The sequence below is a fragment of the Lepidochelys olivacea genome (genome assembly GCF_965140295.1).
Source record: "Lepidochelys olivacea isolate rLepOli2 genome assembly, chromosome: 3".
NCBI classification, from domain to species: Eukaryota; Metazoa; Chordata; order Testudines; family Cheloniidae; genus Lepidochelys; species Lepidochelys olivacea.
Genome location: NC_140413.1, coordinates 61,235,393 through 61,241,392, shown reverse-complemented (window position 1 = coordinate 61,241,392; position 6,000 = coordinate 61,235,393).

Here is a 6,000-nt window from a genome sequence, read left to right as displayed (position 1 = left end):
TGGTAATGCCACGAGCTGTGCTGTATTTCCAAGAGGCTGCTTAGCCACACCACAGCTCTTGACAGCTACCACCTGGAGATCAGGAAAAGAGTGAATGTTGGTGTATGGAAGGCCAGACCCAAGGCAACTTACTATTCAGGCCCTGCTCCTGTGTTGGTATCTAATACTGCAGAGTCCCACTGACTCCACAAGTGTATGGGGTCTGCTCTCAACCTTTCCAGACAACTGTACTCCTTTTAAGAGATTGATTTTTCTTGTATACCTCCAAATTACACCTCACTTAAAAACTACTTGCTTACAAAATCAGACATAAAAATACAAAAGTGTCACAGCACACTATTACTGAAAAATTGCTTACTTCTCATTTTTACCATATAATTATAAAATAAATCCTTTGGAATATAAATATCGTACTTACATTTCAGTGTATAATATATATAGCAGTATAAAAAAAGTTATTGGATGAAATTTTAGTACAGTAACTCACTTAACATCCTCCCGCTTAACATTGTTTCAAAGTTATGTCGCTGCTCAATTAGGGAACATGCTCGTTTAAAGTTGTGCAATGCTCCCTTATAACGTTGTTTGGCTGCCTGCTCTGTCCACTGCTTGTAAGATTTTGTGGAAGAACAGCGACTTTACAAGGGAGCATTGCACAAGTTCCTCTTCTCCGCCTCCTCCCCCACCCCCTCCAGCGCTTCCCCCACTGCCAAACAGCTGTTTGGCAGCACTTAGGACTTTTGGGGGGGTAGGTGGTGGGCGGGAAGGAGCAGGGTTGCAGCGTGCTCCGGAGAGGAGGTGGAATGGGGATGGGAAGAGGTGGGACTGGAGTGGAGCGGGGACGGGAAGAGGCGGGCCTGGAGCATCCCCTGGCAAAGTCGGCACCTGTTCTTCTCCGGGTAAGCTGCCACTGCTGCTGCAGGGAAGGTGCTTCCTAGCGTCCTTGCCTGCAGCAGGCTGTGCCTGTGTGGGGTAAGCCAGGGGCACTTCCCAACCACAGTACAGTACAGTACAGTACTGTACAGTATATAATGCCTTTTGTCTGCCCCCCAAAAATTTCCTTGGAACCTAACCCCCCGCATTTACATTAAATCTTATGGGAAAATTGGATTCGTTTAACATCGTTTCACTTAAAGTTGCATTTTTCAGGAACATAACTACAATGATAAGTGAGGAGTTACTATAAGTACTGGCTTTGCTAGTGCTTTTTATGTAGCCTGTTGTAAAATTAGGCAAATATATGGTTGTGTTGATGTGCCCCCCGGGAAGACCTCTGTGTACCTCCCCCAGGGGTTACAAGATCAGGACCTTGATGTTTATGGGCTAGATCATGACCAACCCTATATGACTACATAAGGTGTAAGAGAGTAAGACTCATAAGCTCTCCCTGGAGCTTGGATTTTGGGGAACAGGGATAAGCAGATTCTGCACACCTGTTACTACCCCATCTCCAGCAGGCAGAAAGTGAGTTGGCAGAGCCCCAGCTGTGTCCCTGTCTATTTCCATCTCCCCTGCACCAGCCAGCACAGCTGATCCCAAGCAGCAGAGAGGAGGGGTAGGAAATAGTAATTCGCAATGGTGAGGGTCAATTATATGTACAATCTATTTCTCTGCGCCACCCCTTTTCTCCAGAAGGGTAGGAATCTGCTACTGCCATTTACTAGGCCATTTATTGCATAATCTAGTTGAGAATCACCCTCATTAATCTGGTATTTGAGCGATTTATATGACATAAATATGGCAGGTAATTTTCTCAATGTAGTTTTCTCTTGGAGTCTCCCTTTGGTTCCCTCCTCCCTTCCATGAACACACAGATGGGAGGTTTCTTTGATGGGTTTGTTTAATTTATTATAATTACTAACACTGTAGGAAAGAGAGGACAAAGAGCTGGGCCTTATGTTTTGCCCTCAAGGTAGCAAGATTCATAATTATTCTAATTAATAGTGATTATCTTTAAATATTTCAATAAGAATGAAAAAATATTATAAATATGGTTTAAATACTTATTGTGGAGGTACTTTAAGCAATGTATTATTTGTTCCTTCTCCCGTCCCCCGATGGCCAGTCCTCTCTGACAGGAAGTTCACAGACTATGTTTCACAAATGTGTCTTATTTCTTAAATAAGAACTCAGTGGGAGTTAAGTGCCTAAACATTTGAGGATCTCGGCCTAAACCTCCACTATTCTGAATATTTCTATCTAAATACTGTAATAGTAATGAAGCACCCCACAATTCTTAATGTATTTACATGCCCAACAGTCCTGTGAGGCAGGGAAGTGCTTTTACAGATGGGGAATGGAAGGACAGACAGCTTATGTGGCTTGCCCAAAATCACACAAGAAGTCTGTGGAAGATTAGGGACTAAAATTCAGGTCTCCAGTGTCCTAAACTGGTGCCCTAGCCAGTGGACCACGCTGCCTCTCTTGGCTTTGATTTTATATTGTGTATTTTGAGAAATAGATTTGTTGATGGTTCTCCACAATTCATTGTCAATTGACATAAGAAAGACCTCACAAAAGATTCCACTATTCTGACCTGGGTATGTCGCCATCATCTTCAGGACCATGGAAAGAGGCAACACAGTGTTAAAGAACTGTCTGAATTAGCATATACAGAATCTTTTCCTCCTTCCTAATCTGGATACAATTGATTTGGCTAAGATGACTGCAAAACTCAGATCCTCATATAGGCGCTGACTTCAATGGAGGCGGTTTGTCAGGTAGACTTGGTGTCAATTCTTCAGCAGATGTTGATGGGGCAGGCTTATCAGGCAGCTCCGTTGTGAAATTTAGTATTCCCTGTCTTAAACTCCCTTGCCAAACAAGTGCTCCCACAGCTTTACCAATGCTCATGAATTTATCACAAGTCATACAGTTTTGCTCCCTCCTGCAGGTGTTCATGTGCTGACTGGAAGAGCTCTTGCCATCATTGTGTTTGGGAGCCAGTGGCTGCACTCATCAGCCCACCTCTTCCCAGTAGCCACCTGCTCTTCCTCCTCTCTGGTCCCAATAACTACACTGCTTCTCTGACCCCTTCCCTCCCCTTCCCTCCCCCCAGCCCATCCTATGCTCAACTCCCTTGAGCTCCTTCTCCCTACCCCATCCTGCTCTCTCAGCCCTCACTGCTCCATGACCCCAGCTATTACCTGCTACACAGCTCCTTGCTTCCCTCTCACCCCCCACACACTTCCCCCCAGCTCACCATACTCCCAGCTCCTTAGTGCTCTTGCTTCCCCATAGTTTTCCTTTCTCTCCCACTGACCCAGCCTGGGCAGACACCTGTGACCTGGCCCCTTAGTTCCAGCCCCCTCTCTCTCTGACCTGAGCCCTCTCTGTTCACTGCTCCTGGCAGGTTCCTGCTACCAAGCCCTCCCTCCCCAAACTCCTGTGATTGTCACACACACATTGGAAGTATGCAGGGAAAGTTCAAAAATAAGATGACAAACTAAAAATCATGATTTAATTCTGTTAAAATAATCACTTGAGTTTTAGGCCAATCTCATGATTCTTTTTTTTTTTGCGGGGGGTGGGGGGGAAGGTCTGACTCATGATATTTGAACTTGGGATTGGCAATACTGTTTTTCTAAGCCTCTTCCACATTCAGATGCAAATATTCCTGCTTTTTATTTTTAAAGCTAGGGTGTGGAGTAAGTTTGGACTATACTAGCAGGTCTTTCCCTGCTTATGGAAATAGGCCTCACAGTTAGATGGAAGTTTAGATTAAGCCGTTGGCATTCTCTCTTCTGGCTGTTCACAAATATTCCCGACCGTTGAGTCAGCTTTGGCCTGACTTTCAAACATGCCAAATGCTCACTGACCCTGTTGACTAGACTGGGTGCTGGGGACAAAGGGAATGGTGGATACTCAGGATTTCTGAAAAATCAGGCTGTAGATGTCTCAAGTTGGGTGGCCAAAACCAGAGATGCTCAAAACTGGTAGATGGTTTTGAACGTTGAGGGCCTATTTACTACAACCCTACTTCACAAAATAGTACAAATGAAAGAATTATTATCGAGACCACAAAGGAACCATTTATCACAGCAGATTCAGAGTGAATACTAGAGAATTTAATTATTTTGTAATTCCCTTAGACTAGGACTCCAGAGTATTACAGAGAAGGAAGGCTCACAAATGGTCCTCTGTATTTGTCCTAGTCCAACCACAATTAGTGGGTATTAGTTTTCATTTATGAAGGAAGAATTTTTATCACTTCTCACTCTAATTAAATCATAGACCTCCTGACTAGCTCTTAAATTGGCACTGCTACAACTCAGTTCCCACAGAAAACAATTAGACAATAACACCCTCTTGCATTCTCCTGTCTGAGTAGTTGTTAAATGGCACTATTTATTTCAACTGAAGAAGAGTTGTACTGGAAATTTTATATTTTACTGTATGAACAGAGAATTGATTTCCATATGAAATGACAGATTTCATTCACATCCAATTTAAAATATATAAAATATTCAGAGAGCTTGTTCAGTGAGTGTAATCAAGTTCCTTTAATCAGATTTCTGGTAACATCCTAAAGGGGTTGTTCTGTGCTTTTTTCTGAAGCTGTAGTTCACTTAGCAGAATGAGATTTTGAACATTTTTGACCTTTCCTTATGTATGGGAGTTGTGTCTGAGCAAAGAAGGTGGATTAGATCCTTAAACAGCCCAGAGAGCACCCTCTTGTTCACAGAACCAGAAACAGGACCTATATTTCAGAAAATAATCAGCAGAAATCTGGAGCAAATATCTCCAACTGTCTTGAATGGGTGTGTTGTCAAAGTAAAGATGGTAGCATTGGGCTTTATATGTTTATGAAATTACCCATATTGAAAAATAAAACAAAACAGAGGAACAAATTTCATATATATCATTTGTCATAATTCCTAAATATTCAGTGAAATTGTTTGAAAATGTGTAGTTTTAAAGCCTGAACTTGATATTAAAATGTGGAGGTGTTTCTCTTTTAGACAGCTCCTTGCCTTTCTCTCTCTGAGGGGCCCATAATGAACTTTGTTATTAAAAATATCTTGGAAACTAGAAAGAATGAGAAGGGAGACAGAGAAAAAGCACATTGATATGGAATGAGATCATGGTAAAATATACTCTGAAATGTTTGCTTGAATGCGGATATAGCCCTTTACCAGAGGTCTGTATTTATGAATGTGGAAATTTCTAAATTCCATGAAAACCTTCCAGGGCTAAAAGGCTCATTTAGCTCAAAGCTTTACTTTCTCTGATCTACTAGATTAGTAAAGAGGCACAGATGTTCAGTATAGCTGCCCAATGCTCATTGACAAGTATTGATTTCCTTTAATATCTGAGGTGGTTGCAATTTTACTTTACATACCCCATAAAAGGCTGCGATGGCAGAGGTAATATTGGTCCCTTTGACTAAGGGAATACATCTGCCATTAGTTACCAGGGCTCACAATTTGGGAGTGATTTTAGCCCCTCAGCTATTAGTGATCAATCATATTACAACAGTAACTTGGTCAGTTTTTTCAGACTTTATCTGTCTGTGAGGTTGTGACCTTTTCTTTCGGCTGTGGTCCTTATCACCATTATCCATGCCTTAGCCCATTGCAGTGTGCTCTATGTAGAGCTACACCTTAAAATCATTTGGAGATGGAAGCTGGTGCAGAACCCAGCAGCTCACTTACTAAGAGTGGCACCGTGCAGGCATCATATGATGTCAGGGCTTGGCAACCTGCACTGGCTGCCCATTGGTCTCTGGGTGGAGTTCATGGCGTTAGTTATGAGCTACAAACCCCTAAGGGTGGGTCTACATGGGCAAAAACACCTTGCAGCAGTGAGTCGCAGAGCCCGAGTCTGCAGACTCCGGCTCCAGTGCTATGAGCTAAAAATAGCCATATCAACATTTAGGCCTGAGCTCTGGAGCCCAGGGAAGGGGGTGGGTTTTAGAGTCCAAGCTCTAGCCTGCGCCCAGAAGTCTCACTGCTGTTTTTAGCGCCATAGCACAAGCCCTAGTCTGTAGACTTGGGCTTT